Source organism: Macaca nemestrina, chromosome 19 (genome assembly GCF_043159975.1).
Source record: "Macaca nemestrina isolate mMacNem1 chromosome 19, mMacNem.hap1, whole genome shotgun sequence".
NCBI classification, from domain to species: domain Eukaryota; kingdom Metazoa; phylum Chordata; class Mammalia; order Primates; family Cercopithecidae; genus Macaca; species Macaca nemestrina.
In genome coordinates, this window is record NC_092143.1 from 41,018,446 (window position 1) to 41,043,336 (window position 24,891).

At 46.2% G+C, this 24,891-nt stretch overlaps 1 protein-coding gene and 1 long non-coding RNA gene across 11 annotated transcripts in view; one reads left to right on the top strand and one right to left on the bottom strand.

Moving 5' to 3' along the window:
- The window catches only part of LOC105489409 (mitogen-activated protein kinase 4), a 179,016-nt gene that overhangs the window by 21,807 nt on the left and 132,318 nt on the right, over positions 1-24,891 (bottom strand). The window lies entirely within an intron of this gene.
- On the top strand, positions 6,045-15,100 carry LOC139360013 (uncharacterized). The gene is made up of 3 exons (XR_011616881.1): positions 6,045-6,095; positions 6,853-6,946; positions 15,090-15,100. It is a non-coding gene; the product is annotated as an uncharacterized lncRNA (long non-coding RNA).

Here is a 24,891-nt window from a genome sequence, read left to right on the forward strand (position 1 = left end):
TTACTTACAGGCCAGGCAGATTTCTCAAACCGAGCAGCAGACTGACCTATAATAGGGGTTAATTCTTTGAGTTACACTCATCAAAAGATCATTTAGAAGAACAATATCCTCCCAGAGGTCCCGCTGAAGCAGACATACACAGCCTCTCTTCTGTAGTCACCTCCCTCTGAAGGCATAATTCTTATTTGTGCCAACGTACATATGAGGCACATGAGAAACATTTTTAAAGAGGAATAATACCACAGCCAAACAGCAAATTCACTCCGTTAAACTCATTTCCAGGGAAGCATGCAGCAGGGACTCTCTCAAATTGAGGGAGGGAACACATCACAAAGCCTGGCTCACATCTCAATCACTGGTAACTCATCTGGCACGTTCTATTACGCAGCTAAAGTAAATGTGGGTGAAGAAATAGTACGGCTACATCAGCTGCACCGAATTTTCACAAACTTCTAAGATGCCCTAAATGTGAATCTGCTGATCCCCTTTCAGGGCTGCCCCTTCCCCACTCCACCCTCTGGGGGATCCTGGACAGATCCTGAAATTCACCATCTCTTCCCAGGTTTCCATGGAAATCAACCAAAAGCTCATATAAATTCCCATAGGCCTGCAGGCCCTTGTTGGACACTCCAGGCCCTGTGTGGTCACTTCCTTTTACTTTAAAAAATTATAATAAAATTGCCATAAAAAATTTAATTGTGATAAAATACACATACCATAAAGTTCACCATTTTAACTGTTAAGCATACAGTTCAGTGGCATTAAGCACATTCACGATTCTGTACAACCCTCGCCATCTCCAGAACTTTTTTCTTTTTTCTTTTTTCTTTTTTTTGCGACAGAGGTTCACTCTGTTGCCCAGCCTGGAGTGCAGTGGCATGATCATGACTCACTGCAGTCTCCCAGTGAGACTCACAAGCGCAAGTGATCCTTGGGCTTTAACCCCCGAGAGTGATTGGGACTACAGGTGCACGCTACCAATGCCTTGCTAATTTTTGTATTTTTTGTAGAGATGGGGTTTTGCCATTTTGCTGAGGCTGCTCTTGAACTCCTGAGCTCAAGTGATCCGTTTGCCTCCTCAGCCTCCCAAAGTGCTGGGATGACAGGCATGAGCCACTGTACCCGGCCAAGAACTCTTTTCATCTTGCAAAACTGAAAGTCTGTCTCCCTTAAACAATGACTCCCCATCGTTCTTGCCCCTGCCTCTGGCAACCACCATGCTACTTTCTATCTGTATGGGTGTGATGGCTCTAGGGACCTCACAGAAGCAGAATCATACAGGCTTTGTCCTTTCGCATCTAGCTTATTTCACTTAGCGTAATGTACTTCTCCTTACTTTTAAACAGCAGGAAAGTGGGAGCAATGGAGTTGGGCTTCTTTTTAAAAAGCACTTTGGTGAAATGTGGTTGTCTTCTAATTCAACTAGAGCTCACCATCTGATAAAAGCTTTGAACATTATCCTCATGGGGTCCAAATCATGAACTCTGAATCCTGTTACAGTTCAAAGACAGGATAACATGTTCTGTTTGTTCAGTGATGTACCAGGACTGGCAGATCCATTACTACCATCCTCACCAGGACCAGTGGCTGGGCTGGGTAGAGAGGTGGGTGAAGGGATGATTTGGTTGGGCTGCTTCTGCCTCAGTTTCCTTATCTGCTTCTGCTGCTGGAGGGGCTACAAGTTCTCCTGTGTGGGGCATTAGCATCCTGGGGTGCTGCATGACAATCAACAGCAATCTTTAAGTGAGAAGCCCTGCTAGGCCAAAGTGATTAATTTTTAATAGGCCAGCCTGTGTGCAAATGGCTTCTTTTAGTAAGATGCATTAACTGTCAAGCCACAAATAGACATCTGTCACACTGGCTTTCAAGGGGAAATCTGGTGGTACCCTAGAGCAGTGACTCTCAGACCTGCTACAGGCTGGAAGCACCTGGGGAACTTAAAAAAAAATCCTGACGTTCAGGCCCCCTGCTATGCCAATCACATCAGAATGGGGGGTGGGGGGGGCGGGGGCCAGCATCCCTAGAGGTCTTGAGTTCACCTGCTTTGGAAAGGTAAGTAGTATTATCATGGTTCCTGAATGAGTACAGGTTTCTATTTCTACCTCCCCTCAGGATGAGATAAATCCTTGAGTAGCCACAGAGGTTTTCCCCAGATGGCTGAACCATAGGAAGTAAAAATTTACTGAAAAATCACTGATCATAGTAATAGCTATCGTTTATTGAGAAATTATGAAGTGCCAGGCACTGTGCCAAGTACTGCTTTATTAATAGTGCATTTAATTATGAAATTGATCCTGTGAAACAGGTAGAGAGAGGGGGCTACCCTGAGCAAGATCAAATTAACTAATAATTAGTAGAGCTGAGATCCGATCCCAGCAGTGAGCAAAACAAAGTCCCTGTAATCATGGAAGGCACACTTTGGATGGAAAGACAGCTGAACAAACAAATGTATGATATATCTAGTGGAGATAAATGCAAGGAATGGAAATGAAGCAGGGTAAGGAGATAGAGAGTGATGGGGTGGGTGGTCCGGAAAGGCCTCTCATATAAGGGGACATTTGAGCAGAGACTAGAGTGAGTCAAGGGGTGAGCCATGTGGCCATGCGGTAGAAGAAATGAGACGTTTGTCTGCGAGTCCCAGGCCTCCCCTTTCTGTCCCCCACCTCTTCCCCCGAGGAGGGTGGAACCTATCTCCTCCTTCCTAGCAAACTTTCCTCTCAGCTCCCTTATTAACATCCAGGTATATAACTGAGAGCATATGAGAGAGGTGAGGGCATATTTGTTGACATCCACTCTGTACAAGGGATTTTGCCAGCAGTAGCTCAGCTCACCTCCTGAGAACCCTGTTGAAGGTAAGTGTTTATTTTTCATTTTACATTTGGGGATATTACTGCAGGACCCTCCCTCTGGCTTAACTGGCAAGGCTTTGTGTTCACATGGCATCCTGGACCCCTTCATCTAACTTCATAACTCTATAGCAAGGGCAGCAGTGAGGGCTCCTGAAGGCAAGAGCCAGTTGTTTCCCCTCTGTCTGCCATGCACCCCTGTACAGGATAGGTGCTCACTTACAACCAGGTGAACGAATGGAGTAAAAACGTTGAGCTAAAGGAATGATTGATATGCCCATGAAATTCAGGAACTGACCACCAGTCTGGAGAAAATTAGTCTGAAGTTTAATTGCCATGTAAAAATCTCAGGACAAAGGTAATGTCTGTGCTCAAGTCTAGCCCTCTGCCATGTGGGGTATGGGTCCGGCTTTCTATTGAACATGCTCTTTGTGCTACTGTGCGGAAACAAGACCCCTCACGCTGTTAATCTTGCCTGGGACCAACCTGGAGGTCAGACTCAGAGCTTTTTTGCACCCCTCCACACCTCTACCCTCAAAAAGAAAGAAAGAAAACGTGAGTCCAAAAGCACTTTTGAGAAATGGGTAATAATAATGGCCACCTACCAGGTGCTGACCATGCACTAGGGATGCTCCTCACCCTTTGTCTCCTTCCATTTGGTCATCATGATGCTCTCCCAGGGTGGCTGCTGTCATTGTCCCTGCTCCACAGAAGAGGATGCAGAGGCAGGGAGGGTAATGACACAGCATAGTCCAACATCACAGTCTTCCATTAGGCCTCCAGGCCCCAAAGTTCCCCTCCGATTCCAGCCTCTTCACAGCTGCTCCCACCCCACAGGACTGGAACTTTCCCCAGTTTGACTTGTAGAGAACACTCAGAAGAACAAAAGGAACTTCCTCTGGAATGTGACCTACAACTGTTGCGGGAAGTCAGGGACCCTGAACGGAGGGACTGGCTGAAGCTGCAGCAGAAGAACATAAACTGTGAACATTTCATAGACATTTATTAGTTCCCAAAATTAATACTTTTATAATTTCTTACGCCTGTCTTTACTGTAATCTCTGAACATAAATTGTGAAGATTTCATAGACCTTTATCACTTCCCCAATCAATACTCTCATAATTTCTTATGCCTGTCTTTAATCTCTTAATCCCATCATCTTCGTAAGCTGAGGATATATGTCACCTCAGGACCCTGTGATGATTGTGTTAACTGTACAAATTGTAAAACATGTGTTTGAACAATATGAAATCAGTGCACCCTGAAAAAGAACAGAATAACAGCGATTTTCAGGGAACAAGGGAGATAACCATAAGGTCTGACTGCCTGTAGGGTCGGGCAGAATAGAGCCATGTTTTTTTTCTTGCAGGGAGCCTATAGACTGACTTGTGAGTAGGAGAAATATCACTAAATTCTTTTCCCAGCAAGGAATATTAATAATTGATAACCCTGGGGAAGGAATGCATTCCCAGGGGTAGGGCTATAAACATCTGCTCTGAGAGTGTTTGTCTTATGTGGTTGAGATAAGGGATGAAATATGCCCTGGTCTCCTGCAGTGCCCTCAGGCTTACTAGGATTGGGAAATTCCAGCCCGCCAAATTCTAGTCAGACCAGTTGTGTACTCTCAAACCCTGTTTCCTGTTAAGATGTTTATCAAGACAATGAGTGCCCAGCGGGACATGGACCCTCATCAATAATTCTAATTTCACCCTTGCCTTGTGATCTTCCTCTGCCCTCTGCCTTGTGATCTTTTATTGTCCTTTGAAGCATGTGATCTCTGTGACCCACTCCCTATTCGTACACCCCTCCCTTTTTTTTTCTTTTGTTTCTGAGATGAAGTCTTGCTCTGTCACCCAGGCTGGAGTGCAGTGGTGCAATCTTGGCTCACTGCAAGCTCTGCCTCCTGGGATCATGTCATTCTCCTGCCTCAGCCTCCGGAGTAGCTGGGACTACAGGCACCCGCCGCTATGCCCAGCTAATTTTTTGTATTTTTAGTAGAGACGGGGTTTCACCATCTTAGCCAAGATGGTCTTGATCGCCTGACCTTTTGATCCACCTGCCTTGGCCTTCCAAAGTGTTGGGATTACAGGCGTGAGCCACCATGCCCAGCCACCCCTCCCCTTTTGAAATCCCTAATTAAAAACTTGCTGGTTTTGCAGCTTGGGGTCGCCATCATGGTCCTACCAATATGTGATGACACTCCTGGAGGCCCAACTGTAAAATTTCTCTCTTTGAACTCTTTCTCTTTATTTCTCAGACCAGTTGACACTTAGGGAAAATAGAAAGAACCTGTGTTGAAATATTGGGGGCTGGTTCCTCTGATATACAACCCTTGTGATGCAATCAGTAGACTAAGAGAAATAAGAGAGAGACACACATCATCATCTTGCTTTTTTTTTTGGAGACAGGGTCTCACTTTGTCACCCAGGCTAAAGTGCAGTGGCTTGATGTTCTGGGTTCAAGAAATCCTCCTGCCTCCCAAGTAGCTGGGACTACAGGCACACACCACCATGCCTGGCTAATTTTTGTATTTTCCGTAGAGACAGAGTTTCACCATGTTGGCCAGCTGGTCTTGAACTCCTGAGCTCAAACATTGCACCCACCTCAGCCTCCCAAAGTGCTAGGATTACAGGCATGAGACACTGTGCCTGGCCTTTCTTTTTTCTACTGATGTGGGATGAGGTAGAACTTAGATAGGTCTGGAGGACGTGACAGATTTTGGAGTCTCCAGGTAGACTCATTATACAGATGGTGTGGGAGGGAATGGAATGGGCCCTAGAGAGCTTACCTAAAGTTTTAAAAGTCTCTCTGTCACAGGGTCTACCTGGAAAGGGCAGGTGTGGGGAAGGAGGAGGCTCCTGGTGGTCCAGCCTAAATGTAGGCCGGAAGTAGCTTCCTGCGGAATATTGGGGATGCCCTGCTCCTCCTGAACTTGACCACCTGCTTGTCTGGGTGTGGGAGTCTCACCTACAGAGTCGCTGTTTTTAGTTAAGGTAGTAAGGTAATGTTTCCTGAAATGAATTCATATCCGAAGATGTTAATAGCTAGCAGGGGAGATAGGATGTGTGCCCAAACACCCTTGGGACAGGCTGGCAACAACCAATGAAGCTTATTTATAAAGTCTCAGAATCTTCTAGATGGGGACTTAGTATGTAGCACTTGTCAAACCTCTGTGACCACTTATCCACTTTTTTCTAGGTGCATCATGGCGACCAGTCTTTCTCAGGACAGGCTGTGAGGAATGCTGGGTAAGGTCCCTGTCAACACATCAATTCGATACCTGGGAGAGGAAACATACTGACCTGTTAAGCCCACTGTCTTCTGTTAGCAAGACTTATGTCATGGCACCTGCTGAATGCTCTGTGTGAATGGAGGCACACTGCCTCCCCCACTTATCCCAAGAGCCCCTGAGTGCTGGGACCTCTTGGTGTGCCCGGTGCCTGCAGATGGAAGATGCTGAAGGCAGGTGGCTGCATGTTATAAAAGCCATTAGAAATGCCAGCTACTTTCACTCCACAGAGGCTCTGGCCCCTAGGAAAAGCAGGGATGTTTAGTTTAGGAAAGGGAGGCTGGGCAAGGTGGGGAGTGCAGGTTACTGGAGGAAGGAGGTGCCTACTGGATGAGTAGCACTGAGACCACTGCCCAGGCTGGCCAGGCAGGGAAGAAGTACAGGCAGCAGGGATGGAGGAGGGGAGTGAGCATGGGGAGGGGGGCAGCAGAAAGGCATTGAGATCAACTCAAGAGGGGTCTCCAGAGTTGCTTCTGTTAGGGTCCAAATCCAACTCTTGGCTCCGTAACCCTGTCTGACCCTGACTTTGGGAAGGGTCTTTTTGGATCACACTATTCATAGGGAACCACATCTTTTCTGCAGAAACTCTTCTATTCTGGGAAAACCTGCAAGTTGCAGGCAGGTATACCACTTTTTAAGTGCCCACATGCTGGGAAGCAGCTCTGGGTCACCTGTTCCAGAGAATTACAGTCTCATTTCAGATGCTCTTTTAACAGGCCTTTATAAAGTGTTTCCAGTAGGTCCAGCCCTGTTTGTGGTACTCTGAATCAGGGGACTGTCTTCAGGGAGCTTACACTCCAGCTCTGGGCAGTAAGTATGCTGGTTCCACTGCAAAGACTATCATGAAACCAGGGCACAGTCAACACTAGATGAGGGCAGGAAGATGGGGCAGTCACTGTATGAAGAAGGAAACAGAAAAGGGGCCAGGGTGGATCCTGGTTTGGGGAGCCTCTTAAAAATACAAAATCATGAACACAAAATTACATATCAAAGTGAATATTTATGTTTAATCAGAAAATGAACTGCAGCAAATTAAAAATTATAAAAAGCTGGCAAATACTACAAAAACCACACAATTCATAAAAGTAACATTTTTACTAATTAGCTGCTTGGCAAACTGCAGGTAGCAAATGTAAACATGCTGCATGATCTCTGATTTTCTCTTCTGTGACAATTTTGTAATATGATTCTTTATTTTTTTTTAAGAGATAGGGTCTTGCTATGTTGCCCAGGCTAGATTCAAACTTCTGGGCTCAAGTGATCCTCTGACCTCAGGCTCCTGAGTAGCTGGGACTACAGGCATGCACCATCATGCCCAGCTTGAAAGATAACTCAGTCTTTGAAAGTTAGATAGTTAAAAAGATAACTAAGTCTTTCTTCTAGTGTGGTTGATACTTTAGGATGGTTGATTTTTATTTATTTTTTATTTTTTTGTGACAGAGTCTCTCTCCATCACCCAGGCTGGAGTGTAGTGGTGTGATCTCGGCTCACTGCAACCTCTGCCTCCTGGGCTCAAGCAATCTTCCCACCTCAGCCTTTCCAGTAGCTGGGAACACAGGCATGTACCACCATGCCCAGCTATTTTTTTCTATTTTTAGTAGAGACGGGGTTTCAGTATGTTGCCCAGGCTGGTCTCAAACTCCTGAGCTCAAGCGATTCGATCCACCTGCCATGGCCTCCCAAAGTGTTGGGATTACAGGCATGAGCCACCATGCCCAGCCTAGTATGGCTGGCTGATAGTTATAAATTCTTTTACCTTATAAGTTTTCTGGATTTTCAAATTTGGGAAATAATTCTATTTAGTGTTCTTTTGTACATGACCTATAAGATTTGGGGGGCATTTCCAATTTTCTTATGTTGTGACTCAACTTCTATTCTCTTTGAATTAATGACACTCATTAACCAAGTTGTTGATGATGTCCTAGTTGCAGTCACATGTAATGAGTTGTAGGGTGGGCCCTGTTTGCATGAGGACCTCGTGAGTGATTCTAGAAATCCTTAGCAGGAAGGAAAGTCTGAATGGCGATAGCCCATTTGCTAACAGACTGCTCTCAAAATAACTTACTTTGTGAATATTACAAAAACACATGACCATGTGAACACAAGGTTAGGGTCCCTCCCAGGGCCTTGGTCAGGGTTGTGCAAAGGAGAGACCTTGGGGTTAAGTTTCATGGACTCCACGGTAAATCTGGCCCTGACCAGAGTAAACTGGGCAAAAGAAGAGGGGGCCAAGGAGGATGGGGGTAAGGATGGGGGTGGGGGTGTCTTGTTAGAGTTTAAGCTTGGAAAGCAGAAACATATTCTAGGAACCTTCTTTGAAGTAATCCATGGTAGGCGCCATGTTCTAATCGGCGGAGGAAAATCATCTTGAGGCTGGTCATCCCAAAGAGTTTGCAAAGAGGCCCCGGGTATTCCTTAGAGGAGGGAATGCATGCGGGGCATGGCTGCAGGGGGAGCTGGCGTGGTTTTGAAAGGTGTTTCTGTCCTTCACCTAAACAAGCTGGTGAGAATTTCGGCCACCAGAAAAGGTTTGATTTCCTCCTTTGTCACCTTACTCTCTTAAATTCCTTTACCAAGGGCCAAAACCCACGGTTGCAACTTTGAGTGGAATAGCTAGAGAAGCAAATTCCCTGTCCCCCACCCCCAACTCCTGCCTAGAGAATCTGCAGGGATTTTCTCCTTCACACTTAGCAATGCATCCTAGAGGGTTTTGAAGAGCTGAGGAAGGAAGGAGAATGCAAATATCCCAGACACTTGGAGGGAGGTGTGGCTCTAGGAGGGGACGAGGCACAGGAGGTGGGTATGGGCTCTGAAGATAAAGTCTGCCTGCTTTAGATAAAGATAAAACTGCTTCACAGCTTTCCACAACCCTGCTTGGTGGGTCCTGCCCACCCTCAGCAGATGGGTTCACAGAAGAGTGCTAATGTTTGCGTCACTGTTAATCACACAGCGCTGCCAGTGAATTTGGTTTGCAAAACTGAAATAGATGCAACAGTTGATGTGTGCACTGTAGCTAGCTCACTTTCACAGCTGTAGAGTATTCCAGTGTATTTATATGGAGAGTTTGTCAAGAGGGACTAGGTATTTTGTTGTTGTTGTTGTTAGATTTACTTCTAACTGCCTGATATATATGATATAAAGAATTTGGCTGGTCTTTATTCTCAGTTCCTGGAGGAAGCTTCTAAACCCTTGGAATTGCCTGAGTGATAGGAGTGTCTGTTATTAATGGTGGGCTCCTGGAACCATAGATGCTAATGAGGCAACTCATGGTCGGTCCCTAGATGGCTTCAGCATGGGGATGACTGTGATTAGTGGGCTGGGGCTTTGAGCCACATGATACCAGCCCAACTTCCAGGGGTGGAGAGGGGCTGGAGGTTGAGTTCAGTTAGGTGGCCAATGATTCAATCAATCATGCCTAGATAATGAACCCAACTCCTACCCTCCCCCAAAAACTCTGGGCACTGAAGCTCAAGTGAGCTTCCCTGGTTGATGATACATACCCATGTGCCAAGAAAGTGACATGTCCTGAGAGCACAGAAACTTCACATTTGGGACCTTCCTGGACCTCATCCTCTAGGTCTCTTCTTTTGACTGGTCCTGACTTGAATCCTTTGTAATAAAACTATAATAATAAATACAGGGCTTTTCTGAGTTCTGGGAACCAGTCAAGTGAATGATTAAATCCAATGGAAGATGAGAATCTCCAAATCGGTAGCTCTTGGGTCAGATGTGCAGGTGACCTAGGGACCCCTGGGCTTGTTGCAACTGACTGAGGTGAGAGCACCCTTGTGTGGGACTGCTGTTAACCAGAGTTAAGTTTTCCCTAACTGTGAGTTAGAATTTAATTGATAAATTGCCAAATATTATTTGCTTGCTATTATAAATGGTATACTATTTATGTTTTTTGCTTTTAGCCCCCAGTGTACAGAAATTAAATTGATTTTTGTTATTGATCTTATATTTAGCAATATTGCTAAAGTCTTTTTATTAAGTCATTAATTTGGTTGGGTTTTATTTAAACAATCAAATCATCTGTGAATAACAACAGCCTTGTTTTATTTTGCTTGCTGGGACCACTAGTGCAATGACACACTGAGAAATAATGAACACCTTTATGTGTTCCTGGTTTTAAAGAAAAAGCTTTCAACATTTCATTGTTAAACATAATACTGTAGAAGGTTTTTGGTAGAAACCATTTTTTTGGATGAGGGTAGTTCTTTTATTCCTTTTATATCATTCACAGATACTGAATTTGCTAGAATGCTTTTTCTGCATCTGTTGAGATGATCATGGGGTCTTTTTTTCCTCCTTTAATTTGTTTCTGGTAAGTCAAAATAATATATTTTTCTAATGTTAAACCAACTTTGCATTTCTAATATGAGTTCAATTTGGATATATTTTATATATTACTCAATTTTTATTTATTTTTTTTTGAGACAGAGTCTCACTCTGTTGCCCAGGCTGGAGTGCAGTGGCATGATCTTGGCTCACTGCAGCCTCTGCCTCTTGGGTTCAAGTGATTCTTCTGCCTCAGCCTCCCAGGTAGCTGGGATTACAGGTGCACACCACCACACCTAGCTAATGTTTGTATTTTTAGTAGAGACAAGATTTTACCATGTTTGCCAGGCTCAAACTCCTGGCCTCAGGTGATCTGCCTGTTTCATCCTCCCAAAGTGCTGGGATTACAGGTGTGAGCCACTGCACTTGGCTATATTACTGAATTTTGTTTGTCAATATTGTTTTTGGGGCTTTTGCAAATATATTCTCATAAGTGAGACTGGCCTGCAGTTTTCCTTTTTCATATTACACTTGTCTGGTTTTGGTACCAAGGCTATAATGCAGGGAGGTAGAAGCTTTTTTTCTATTTTCTATTATTTGTTAATTAAAAGTCTGGTTGAAGTTGATAACACTATTGGACATGAGGTTTTCTTTCTGAGAAGTTTTAGCTACTGATTCAATTTTAGTAGTGACTGCATTATTTAGGTGTTTTATTTCTCGTTTAGTCAATTTGATGATATATTTTTCTAAGAATTTGTTTCATGTAATTAACAAAAAATACAAGGACATATTTATTTTATATACTTAGATATGTTTGATAAATATGTATTTATTTAATAAATGAATATTTATGAGCATGGAGGTCATGGTATTCCCATAGTTTTGAGTCTCTGTTGTGTCTGTAGTTATGTTCCTTGATAATTTAGGGCTGTTTGAATGCCTCTGGTTCTAGAGGACCCCTGGTCACTCAGTAGAAGGCATAATACGCTGCAGCTTTGTTAAATTGCAGCCCAATTTGATTTTATTTGATGTTGATCAACGATGGTCATAACAGGAGTATTTGGGGTAGGGCTGAGAAATGTAATCTAGTCCTGGGCTGGGTTTCTTCATTATTCCTTCAGTAGAATGAAAGCCATGATCAGCTGCCACTTTGAGGGAAAAGAGTGTCATTGTTGCCTAAGGAGATGATTTTGTAGGCTTACAACGGTTCAGTATTTCCTAGAGTGACAGGGAATAAGGGCGATCTTCTCTAATAGAAGTGAGTAAAGAAGGCCTTGACAAGCCCATTCCACAAGTCAGTCTGGAAAACCACAGGCCCTAAGGAGCAGCTGATAGGAGCACTTGGGCCGGTGAAACATCCAAGCTACCTGGGGACCCTTGGGCATCTCTATCTCCAGATGCTGAGCACGGCTCTGCACTGGTAGGCCCAGGCTCAGGGGTGACTGATGTTATTCGGCTTCCTACCTTCCCCTCTGTGGCCCAAGTGACAGCTTCCCCTGTCCCCTGCCCATTTAGATATTTTAGTACGTGGTTAAAAACCTCAGAGGCTGTGGATCTGATCATCTGCCTCCTTCTCTAAAAAAGACGTTATAGTCATTTCAGTCAAGTCTCTCATTTTGCTGAACAGGAACTAATCATCACCATCTCCAAAAACAGCAGTATCACTAAAAGCACTTACACTATGCCTGCCAAACACTGTGTTACCACTTTACATCAAAAATCTCAATGAATACGTCTATTGAATTATTATTTTTTTTTTTTTTGAGACGGAGTCTCGCTCTGCCGCCCAGGCTGGAGTGCAGTGGCCGGATCTCAGCTCACTGCAAGCTCCGCCTCCCGGGTTCACGCCATTCTCCTGCCTCAGCCTCCCGAGTAGTTGGGACTACAGGCGCCCGCCACCGCGCCCGGCTAGTTTTTTGTATTTTTTAGTAGAGACGGGGTTTCACCGTGTTAGCCAGGATGGTCTCGATCTCCTGACCTCGTGATCCGCCCGTCTCGGCCTCCCAAAGTGCTGGGATTACAGGCTTGAGCCACCGCGCCCGGCCCGTCCATTGAATTATTAATGTAGCAAATATCTATGGAGCTTGAGCTTCTACTCTGCTCCAGGTACCTTTCTGGGTGCTGGGACCGAGCAGTGAACCAAGCAGAGAAGCTCCCATTCCGTGGCACCCGTATGCTACCCCGGTAGGTTTGGTATTCTTATTCCTATTTTACAGATGAGTAAAGTCAGGCTTGGGAAAGAGAAGGTGGGAGTGGCTACTTAGGTGTGAAAGCTGTGAAGAAACCCAGGTTTTGTTTTGAACAGCTATGCTATGCTCTACATCAGCAATTCTCAACGTTAGGCATGCATCAGGACCCCCTGGGGAGCCTGCTAAAACTCATTGCTGGCCTCACCCCCAGAGTTTCTGATTCAGCAAGTCTCAGGTGTGGCCAGACAATCTGCATGTGTAATGAGTTCCCAGGGGATGCTGATGCTGCTGGTCTGGGCACCACACATTGAGAACTGCTGTCCTGCACCACGGAACCAAGTCTCTGCGCCTTCCCTCCTGCCTCTTTCAGGCCCCACTTTTTTCTCTCTCCGGGTGCTCCAGTGCTGTGTCTCTCCTCCAAATGTGTGCAAGGGACCCCATACCAGGAAGACTCCCTGTATGTCCCGGGACCTCAACCCCACTGCCATCAGCTGGTGTTGGTGTGTGCTGCCGTCACCATCTGTCTGTGTGCATAATTACCTTAATTAAATAGGTTCTCACATAGAATCCGTGTAAACAAGTTACGCTGCTAAAAAGGGTGGTTCCTGCACCTGATTTCTCAGGCTGTATTATGAGCAACACACATCAGTCACACCAGCTGAGGCTCTGGCTTTCAGCCGGAAGACGACGGGGTTCTCTGGGCTCGCATTCAGGATGAGCGCTGTGCGGATCCTCTCAGCCCTGCAGGTTCTGCTGCCTTTTTCGTTGCCTCTTTCCAAGGAAGCCCGTGCTACTTGCTCCTCAGCCAATTGTGTCTCAAGTATAGGAGCTGCGGCCCACCTCAAAATCGGGACCTCACTGGCTGTATCCCCAACAGTGCTCAGCTCAGTGGGTCCCTAGGGCAGAAGCAGCTGTTTTGAGGCACTCAGGACTGATGCTGTTACGGTGTCCCTGTCCTGTATGCAATTCAAGTAAAAGCAATACAAACCATAAAATAAGTGTAAGGGAGTCCAACAAAGGTCAAATTTTCTTCCCACAATGACTATTTGATTTTTTTAATAGCAAATATCAAATTCTTTACGAATCCTTCTAGGATATCCTGACCCTGATGGTGCCCTGATTCTTGGGTGCTCCAGCACAGGGTAAGGGTGTACACAGTGCAGGGTCAACAGTTTCGTTTGCTTTTTGTTTTTTTTTTATCAGGGGAGCCTGGCTCTCATCTCGCCCACTGCATCCTGCAGTGCCCTGCCAGATGGGGATCCCTTGGATGCTGTGCTGAAAACACAAGCTCTGGGGACCGGGTTCAAATCCTGAGCCAGCAACTTATTTGCTAGTGACTTAAAGCAACTTTCTTAACCTCTCTGAGCCTCAGTTTCCTCATCTGCATAATGGAGCCAATGTCTACTTCATAGGGTTGTTGTCAGGATGAAACAGAAAATGTAGGAGAAGATCCCAGCTCTGAATAGATATGACCGTGCCCTCCCTTTTGCAATCTCCCTTTTGATAGACTTTGATGATTTCCTCTTGCTTGTTCTATTTTGTCCAGACCCCGCAGCCTTACTTCTCAGGTGCTCCCTCTGCCTCCCTCCTCATCCTATGCAGCTTTCTCACTCTCGGCTCCCCAGGCACTCTCTCTACTGCACGTGTGGCATCCACCACCTTCTCTCTTGCCATCACCCTCACCTGGAGTGCCTCCTCCTCCTTCCCTCCCTCTTTAAATCTTGACAACCCACAAGTCTCACGTAAAGCGCCCCATCCTCGGAATACCCTCCAGCTCCAAATGACCTCTTATATAGGGGAAAACAGGGCTAGAAATGTAGGAAGACAAAGGAAAGTGTTCCACACAAGACCCAGTTGTTATCACCTGCTTCACACTGACTATACATGCCACTTTCCCTGATGTGCTAAGATTTGAGTCTATGTTCTTTTTTTTTAAGATGGAGCCTTGACCTAGGCCAGGGTACAGTGGCACGATCTTGGCTCACAGCAACCTCTGCCTCCTGGGTTCAAATGATTCTCCTGCCTCAGCCTCCTGAGTAGCTGGAATTACAGTTGTGTGCCACCATACCCGGCTAACTTTCGTATTTTCAGTAGAGACGGGGTTTCACCATGTTGACCAGGCTGGTCTTGAACTCCTGACCTCAAGTGATCTGCCCACTTCGGCCTCCCAAAGTGCTGGGATTATAGGCGTGAGCCATCGTGCCCAGCCTGAATCTATGTTCTTGTCTGTCCGGTTCAATCATCAGCTTCTGACAGGCAGGGAGCAACAGTGATAATAATAAACACTGCCAGTTATCAGGCACTTACCATTTAGGGTTATTTAATGCTTAGAGTGGCCAGGTGAAGAAGTAATAATATAATTTCCCTCCTACAATACCCAGCACAGACTTCTCACAGTCAGTAATAAGCATCTGTTAATGGTGACAGTGGTGATGGAGTAATAACTAACATCTGGATGCCTCTCTGTTCTCTCCTCTCTCACCAAGGGTGGTGTGGATGCAGAGTAAGGCAGCAGGGAGAGCTGGGGGTTGGCAAAGAGACGAGCAGTTCCCGAACTTCCTGGATGAACAAGTGGCCACCTCTGTGGGGTCACCAAAGGCCTCTCTACTCAAACAACTTCCTGGGGGCCTGTCATGGGCCTGATAGTCCCACATTAAGAATAAATTATTTGAGTTAATATTCTGGGTGTGCCAGAATGACATCTGTCATTCATTCAGTAAGTATTAATTACTCACAGCTGGGGAGATACAGCCATAAGCCCACCATAAATAGCTTAACATGGGGCTCTGGTGGATGGAGAAGATACGAGAGAAGATAAACATGCTTTCTTATTGGAGTTCATTTGGGAGTTTGCCATTCGTCTCTCAGCAGGACTTTGAGAGAACAGGACACCAGCCAGGGGACTTTTGAGGTGAGGGAGGACGTGTTTGGCCCATGGGACAGGGATTGCAAAGGGCAGTAATGGCCCTGGGTGGCCTGAGGAGCCCACATGCATGGAGGAGGGAGGAGGGAGGCTGAGAATCATCTGGGGCTGTCCTCAGAGAATCTGTGTCCAGCAAGACTGTGGCATCCTTGGGGGAGGTCATTCTGATGGCCAAGTTTTTCAGAGAGCAGCAGATTTACCCCAGTATGCACACAGCCCATGACTTTCTTCGGATTTTAGTCATTTTGGATAGAAATGTTCTCAGAATAGCACCTTTTTGATTTTCCCCATCCCAAGTCTCTTTCAGATAAATACTGAACACTTCTCACTGAATCAGAGGCAGGAAGCCACAGCCCTGTGCATGAGCCTTCTCTGCATCCCACAGCAGCTCCTGCAGCCCTCCTGTGGCCCTGGGGCAGAACCCTGGGGATCCAAGGAACAGGGTTTGAAAATGTGCGTGGTGGAAAAATGCATTGAGCCTCAAGTCAGAAGTCCTGGAGTCAAGCCCAGATCTACCACTCCCTCGTTTCAAAAGCCCAGGCAAGTCTCTTGGCCACTCTAGGCCTTAGTTTTTCTCTCTATAAAATAATACGCACCCTTCCTATACCACAGGATTACCATGGGAATCCAACGGTAAGCAAACACGTGGAAACAAGCCCACCAAAAGCACATGCACGCTTGAAAGCACGACTCCACCCAGAGGCTACTATCATTCACACAACTGGCTGCTTAAAATTGACCATAATTTAATATCCTTCTACAGGGTCAAGATTCGAGCACCAGTGATGATTCGGGTCCTCACATAGTGCAGCACTCAGAAGTCGAAGGGCGGAAGAAACCCCTCGAAAGAGCCGGAGCGCCGTGACTCTTCGTGAATTCCTAGTCTGCCTTTATTCTTGTTTCTGTCTCCTTACTTGTCAGACTGTCAGCTGTCACTGCTCTCTGCTTGGTGTGCCTGTCGAGTCCCTAGTTTGCTGCTTGTAGTCTGCTGTGGATTTGGCAAACACATGATAAAGCTTATTACAATTGTGTATAAAGTGAAGGCACACAGGCACAGGCAAAATGTATTCCCTTTGCGTGTCAACTATGCACTATCTTTTATTTTGAGATAAGAGTCTCGCTGTGTTGCCCAGGCTGGAGTGCGGTGGCACTATCATGGCTCACTGCGACCTCTGCCTCCCGGGTTCAAGTGATTCTCCTGCCTCAGCCTCCTGAGTAGCTGGGATTACCATTGTGTGCCACCATGCCAGGCTACTTTTTAGTAGAGACAGGGTTTCACCATGTTGGCCAGGCTGGTTCCGAACTCGTGGCCTCAAGTGATCCACCCATCTCAGTCTCCCAAAGTGCTGGGATTATTTAACCCCTTCGGATCTTTTTCATTTCTGCCTTGCCTGTGGTTCAGATGGATGACCCTGCAAAATGGAGGAGCTGCCGTCCTCACTCATGAGTTCAAACCCGGACTCTACTGGGAAACCGGCCACCATCCCTAACTTGGTGCTCTCCTGCCTGGGGACCCTATAAGAGGACACAATCAAAGCTGGAGCTGATGGAAACAGGTGTCATTATTCCAAGTTCTCCAACCCCAGCTTCTAGCCTGCTTTGGCCCTTTTGTTTTCCTTCCTCCCACAGGCCCCTAGCTCTGTCCCATCAAGTAATAAGAGCTGCAAACAGCTCATATTTATCGAGGGCCCTCTCCCTGCCCGGCACTATGCTAAGCACTTCACATTCTTTATCTCATTTAGTCCTTAAAACAACCCTATAAAATCAACACTGTTGTTTCCTTTTTATAGGTCAGAAAACTGAGCTTAGAGAGGTCTATATAGCTTGCCTAAGGTCACATAATTCTTAAGGAACAGAACCAGGGCTTGTCCCTGCTACTCTCCAGCAGTATTTCCCCTGGGCTCTCAACAGTGAATCTGAGGCCCTGCTCGATCCTGAATGTTGAAATTCTGTCCTACAAAGAGTGTAGTGGCCTGCACTAGAGATCTCATATGCATCATTTGGTCCATGGAGAATGAAGGCCAATTTCCTCCAGAGGGCAGGGAGAGGCCCTGCATGGAGCCTCCGGGTGAGAATGCCCAGGACCTGGGCTACCGGCCGACAACGGTGAGGCAGTGTGGCTTCTGGGGCAACAGCAGAAGGGTTGTTCAAAAAACACTGCTCCACCTGCTACCTGATGCCTGAAGATTCTTTTACCTGGAAAGGGATTCAACCTCCCTTTTCATAATCCAAAATAAAACTTAAAATGTAGACATTTTAAGCTATGTGACCCTGAATTACATTCATACTAAAGTGTAAAGGCTGGCACCAGCTCCCGTTTTAAGATCTATCGAAGAGTTTTGAAAGAAGGTGGGTGTGAGGGGGGATGGGAAAGGAGATGGGGGTAACCAAAGTGTAGATCTGAGTGCTAAGGTGGGGAAGGGGTAGAGAGATGGGAGACTGGGAGATTACAAGAAAAGATGCCGCTGTCTCTGCAGTTTTGGCTAAAACCAGTCCTGGCTGCAGATACACTCATTCTCTTGACAAACTACTGGAGCTGCTCCCTTGACAAAGGTGCACTGGGCCAGAGCCTGTGGAAAATCTTAGGCAAAACCTGAAAATGATGAGCTATTTTGCAAAGGAATTCTCTCCAGGCTAAATGTCTCTTTTCCATATGCCCTGACTTGAGAATGATTGGTTCTGGAAAACTGCCTCAACTTGGATGTCATATGGGCATTTAAATGACCACATGTATGTGTGTAGGAACTGTATCGACACAGACTAGGTACACACAATATACCCCAGGATTTGTTAAGTTGAATGGCATGGGTCTTCACGATCTTTACGTTTTCTTATCAAAAAGCAAAACATGTCAAATTTCAACTGAGCACGAATCCTTCCTTTGTGCCTCCAGTTAAGTCAGACTCTTGTTCCCACTTCTTTGGTACCTGCCTTTCCTAGGACACGCTTTGCCTTCCTGGCCAGTTCATTTCTGGAGCTTTCATTTTGCCATCTAGCAGGGCAGATTTATATTTAGATTTGTATTTTATGGCCGGGCACGGTGGCTCATGCCTGTAATCCCCACACTCTGGGAGGCTAAGGTGAGCGGATTGCTTGCAATCAAGAGTTTGAGACCGGACTGGACAACATGGTGAAATCCTGTCTCTACTAAAAAACACAAAATTTAGCCAGGCTTGGTGGCACATGCCTGTAGTCCAAGCTACTCGGGAGGCTGAGGTGGGAGGATCACTTGAGCCCAGGAGGCGGGGGTTACAGTGAGCCATGATTGAGCCACTGCACTCCAACCTGGGTGACAGAGTAAGACCCTGTCTGAAAAAAAAAGTCACATTTCGGCCTGGCGCGGTGGCTCAAGCCTGTAATCCCAGCACTTTGGGAGGCCGAGACGGGCGGATCATGAGGTCAGGAGATGGAGACCATCCTGGCGAACACCGTGAAACCCCGTCTCTACTAAAAAATACAAAAAACTAGCCGGGCGAGGTGGCAGGCGCCTGTAGTCCCAGCTACTCGGGAGGCTGAGGCAGGAGAATGGCGTAAACCTGGGAGGCGGAGCTTGCAGTGAGCTGAGATCCGGCCACTGCACTCCAGCCTGGGCGACAGAGCGAGACTCCGTCTCAAAAAAAAAAAAAAAAAAAAAAAAGTCACATTTCAACTGAGCATGAATTCCTTTGTGCCCCCAGTTAAGACAGACTTTTGTTCCTTCCCAACTCTTTGGTACCTGCCCTTCCCAGGACACACTATGCCTTCCTGGCCAGTCCATATTTGGAGGTTTCATTCTGCCATCTAGCAAGGCAGATTTGTATTTTTTAATTGCAAAAGTAGGACAGGTTCATTAAAAAATTTCAATACTTAAAGAAGTACACTTCAGAGTGAATGTCAATTACTCAATTCTCAAGCTACTCCCCACCTCCATTCCCTAAGAGGAATGACAAGTACGTATAATTCCCGTCTTTCCTTCCCTCTCTCCAAATACAAACACATAGACTTTCTTTTTCCAAAATTGAAATAATTCTATTGCACTTTACTGGAACCTGCTTTTTCTCCTTCATCTATTACAGATGACTTCTCATATTAGTGTTAAAAGAGCTTTCTAGGCCGGGTGTGGTGGCTCAAGTCTGTAATCCCAGCACTTTGGGAGGCCGAGACGGGCGTATCACGAGGTCAGGAGATCGAGACCATCCTAGCTAACATGGTGAAACCCCATCTCTACTAAAAAATACAGAAAACTAGCCGGGCGAGGTGGCGGGCGTCTGTAGCCCCAGCTACTCTGGAGGCTGAGGCTGGAGAATGGCGTAAACCTGGGAGGCGGAGCTTGCAGTGAGCTGAGATCTGGCCACTGCACTCCAGCCTGGGCGACAGAGCGAGACTCCATCTCAAAAAAAAAAAAAAAAGGCTTTTTAAATGGTTGCACAGGACAGAATCCCTTTGTCATTTAAAATCTGTTCACAGCTATTTACGTTTTTGTTCTGAATGTCTTGCTCTCCATATGAGTTTGGGTTCTCTAAAACATTTCAGCCAGTGCTAACTCGTGGTATTGAGCTGTTAATAGTAAGATGCTCTTCTGAGAAAGAAATTGATATGGTTTGCATTTAAACTCACACCTGAATCTGAAAGAGTAGGTGTGGGAGTAGGTTAGAAATATAAAAGTTCAACCTGAACGTATCACATTAAAATATGGAGTGCAGCTACCATTTTCCTTTTCTACTATTTGTAAGGAAAAAGCCCTGGAGAGAAGCAAGGCCAGAGCTTCTGGCCAGGAAGGTCACTTCAGTGACTTGTTGAGGCAGGTGAAGGGAGTCCTGCCACCCGGCAGGACAGCGAGCCTTCTGGGGCTCTAGCTCAGGTGAGAGAGAACAGCCAGCCCCTTCCCCAAACTCTTCCTGCCTGTACTGTCCAGATGGGAACCTGGAATCCTGATATGAGACCTCTAGGACCCCTTTCTAATAAGTATGACCAGATTCTAGGGCCCACAGTATTAATTCCTAAGACACCATTTACAATAAGAGATTGCACTAGCTCAATCTTCCTAAAGTGTTGTTGTTATTAGATGTTACCTGGTGAATAGGCTTCATGTCAAATTTGGAGAAATCTGAGATACAGTTAAACTGGTTTTTAAATTGCAGGACTTATCAGAGCCTTTATTAGCTTATGCACTTGAGTCTTCAAGAAGAACAGCCCCCCTTTTTAAAAATTTTGTCAAGGTGGGGTCTTGCTATGTTGCCCAACCAAGGTTGGTCTTGAACTCCTGGGCTCAAGCAATTCTCTCAAAGTGCTGGGATTACAGGCGTGAGCTACCGCAACTGGCTGGACAACCTCATTTTTAATCTAGAGGCCCTTGAGGGAAAAGTCAGCAAATATGTGCAGTTTTGTTAACTTGAACATTCTATGACTTAGTCCTCAGTGCTGGTCTCTAAAACATCTATTCCCCCTAGCTGTCTCCTCAAAAGTGGAACACCAGCGCACGAGAAGTCAGCATTCCAGGCAGCAGGATGGCATTTTTTTTTTTTTTTTTTTTTTTTTTTTTTAGAGATGGAGTTTCCAAACTCTTGTTGCCCAAGCTGGGGTGCAATGGCACAATCTCAGCTCATTGCAGTCTCCACCTCCTGGGTTCAAGTGATTCTCCTGCCTCAGCTTCTCGAGTAGCTGGGATTACAAGCATGCACCACCACACTTGGCTAATTTTTAATATTTTTAGTAGAGACAGGGTTTCACCATGTTGGCCAGGCTGGTCTCAAACTCCTGACAGGTGATCCACCCACCTCAGCCTCTCAAAGTGCTGGGAGTACAGGCGTGAGTCACTGCACCCGGCCAGCAGGATAGCTTTATGTGAGCCTCTTTTGCTCTATGAGTCCTAGAAGGGATACGCACTGTCTTTCTTTTTTTTGTTTCCATAGGTTTTTGGGGAACAGGTGTATTTGGTTACATGAGTAAGTTCTTTAGTGGTGATCTGCGAGATTGTGGTGCACCCATCACTTGAGCGGTATACACTGAACCTGATTTGTAGTGTTTTATCCCTCACCCCCCTCCCACCCTTTCCCCAGAGTCCCCAGCGTCCATTGTGTCATTCTTATGCCTTTGCATCCTTATAGCTTAGTTCCAACTTATGAGTGAGAACATACAATGTTTAGTTTTCCATTCCTGAGTTACCTCATTTAGAATAATAGTCTCCAGTCCCATCCAGGTTGGGATATACACTGTCTTTCACTAGCAGAATTCATCCACAGATGATTCTCTGTCATCTTGAAATTCTGTGGGAAGCCTCTTTATTCTATTTGCGTTCCTTGAAGAGTCAGAAGCCAGGCAGGTACTTTCATGAGAGGTTAACTCATGTCATGTTCCCCAGTGGGGCCTCCACATGCCTTTTCTGACCTCAGCTCTTTAGAGAAGGCTGACTGCTGTTTGGGGCTCTGGGGAGGGGTCTGGAGCCCAGACATTTCCAGTCTAAAGCAGCTTTTGGGGCTGTCTGTGCCTGGAACACTCGTCTGCAGAACTCAGCACCTTCAAACTCCATCTTTCTTCAGTTGCACTGGCTCCTGCCTCCCTGATCACCCCGGCCCAGCCTTGTCTCTTCAGAGAGCTTTTGCAATCTGCATTTCATTTCTGTAAGCCTTGCCAACCTGCCGCCTCCCCCACCAGACTGTAGCCTCTCGAGGGCAAGGACTCAGTCGTTAGATGTCTATACCCCAGAGAAGTGCCAGCACCAAGCTGGGGACGAGGGCGAGGCAGCTGCCCATGATCACCTTTCAGCAGAAGAGGGCAGGGAATGGGTTTAATCATCCGTTCCTAGTACCCAGCCTCGTGCCTGGTCAGTACTGACCTCGCTAAAAGTTAAACCAGGGCTTTCTCTTTTTTTCCTAGGACCCAGGAGACACCTGGAATTAGTCCCTGCCTCCAGTCCCTCCATTAAATCCCTCCAAAATGGAGCAGCTGACGGCATTCTAGTGGCAACACAGGACCCTCGAGACCACAGGCAAGCAGGCACATGGCCCAGAAGGATTTCTGTTGGGCTTTGCTTGTCCTGCCCAAGTGTTTACCCAGCAGAGTGCTCTTCTCGAGGAGCCAGGCGAGGTCACAGAATCCACTGCAGAGTCTCTCTGGGAGTGGGCACTTCAGACCTGGTGCTGATTCAGCTGGAATGGAAGCATCCATTTCCTAAGCACGTATCTCCTGCTGGCGTGTACCAGGGAAAGAGTGGGGCAGGCCCCTGGGAACTTGCTGGGCGGTACAAAGAGGTCAAGCTGGGCTTTATAATTTTCTACAAAAACTCACAAACTGAGTGAGCTACTTTTGTATAACATAATTGTTTTCAGTTGGGGACAATTTGGGCCCCCAAGGATATTTGGCAATGTCTAGAGGTATTTTTAGTTGTCATAACTTGAGGGGTAGAGCTACTGGCTTCTAGTAAGTAGAGGCCAAGGATGCTTCTAAATATCCTACCATTGGCCGGGCGTGGTGGCTCATGCCTGTAATCCCAACACTTTGGGAGGCTGAGGCAACAGGATCACTTGAGCCCAGGAGTTCAGGGCCAGCCTAGGCAACGCAGTGAGACCCTGTCTCTATAAAAAATGGAAAAAAAATTAGCCAGGCATGGTGACACATGATGTTTCCTTTTGGGATGATGAAAATGTTCTAAAATCGGTATGGCAAGAATGAACAACCCTGTGAATATACTAAAAGACACTGAACTGTACAATTTAAATGGGCAAAAGGTGTGTGAATTACATCTCAATAAAGTTATTTTTATCTATGTTTATATATGTATGTGAATTATATATCATTAAAGCTCTTATATATGTACAGATGTATATAAAACACACACACACAATCCTTGGCCGTCTCCATCGGGGCTTTGTGGAAAACACTAGTGGCAGAGTGTAAGGCAGAGAATTTGCCAGGGACCTCAGATCCATCTGCTCTTGCCTCCTTGGTCTAACTGCTCAGCATCTGTGACCTCTGTCCAATCTCTGCTTTCTTCTTCTCTAATCAGCCAAAGTTGAGCAGAAGGAGGCAATACCCTTCTCCTGGATGGCTGTGAGTACCATGTGGGTAAATAACTGACATGGATTTCAGGAAAGTCTCACTTCACATAGCAGACGTGTCCACTGGGCTCATGTTGGATGGAGGAAAATCTCAATCTGTTTAAAGGAAGCTACAGGAAGCCAGTCAGCAAGATGAGTGTTGTAACGTGAGCAAGCATCCCTTAGCCATCCAGCAGAGATGAAGTTGTGTCGGTTTGGTTTGCTTAAATCAGGAGCCACATCTGAGAAGAAAATCCACTGTTCAGAAAGGAAGCACCGTAGTAAAGAATATCATGTGGACAAAGTTTTGGTGCTTTTTAGGAAGCAGTTTGGTGCTCTGGCTAAATGAGGATTAAGCAGAAAAGACTTTTTGTTTCAACTTCTGTTGCTGGAAATCTCTCCAAAGAGTTCCCATTCAATCTCCTGCCTGGGTACATAGCTGCCAGGGAACAGAATTTAATGTTTGATGACTGAGTGACTTCCTTAGCTTCCAGTCTTTCTGAATTTTAGTTCACTATGGTGTGAGGCTATAGGCAGAAGTGTGGAAAGCTGGAGTTACATTTGGCAGCTTGGTCTGCAGAAGGTTCAGAAAAGAAACTAATTTGAAGTTAAACACCAAAGAGCAACAAAACTCCTAATGAGGCTTATTTTTATTTTGCTGTTCTTTTGTTTATTCCTGAAAGCCGAATCCTGTCTCTACCATCACCGTAGGTGAGTTACTTTTGGGCGGGCCTGTCTCAGGGGCTGGCTGATTTCTATGTCCTTACCTGGCTCTCCCATTGTGTATCTGTGAACCGTGGTGCTCTGGCCCCTTGAACCATGGTGCTCTGGGCCCTTGATATTTTGCTCTTTGGCACATGCCATGATCCTATCAGAACTCTGTGAAGGCAGCAGATCAGTGCCACCGAGAAAACAGCAAGCTTCAGAGAGCTGGGTGTACCGAGTGTCAGTATCTGGTGTCATTCGAGAAGATGGCAGGCTTTACAACATTGGATTCTCTTCCCAAACCATCGGAAGGTGTGAAGTAAACAGCACTGGCCTTCCTTGAGAAGGGGGAGGATGCAGGTCATTCCGGGGTGAGGGCTGGCTCGATCTCACAGAGCTTCACATCTGGAATTTGGCGTCTTGGTCTCCAGATGGGTGGCAAGGGAAGATGCCGGGACAGGAGTCCTGCCTGGCTGGATAAGCAATCCCACGGCTGGCTTTATGCCATTCCAGTGCCTCCCACACATGCACTGCTCATTCATTTCTCTACACATTCTTGCAGATGTCAGGGAAGTCTCACTTGGTATAGCAGATGTGTCGACTGGACCCCCGTTGGATGAAGGGAAGTTTCCCTCGGCTTAAAGT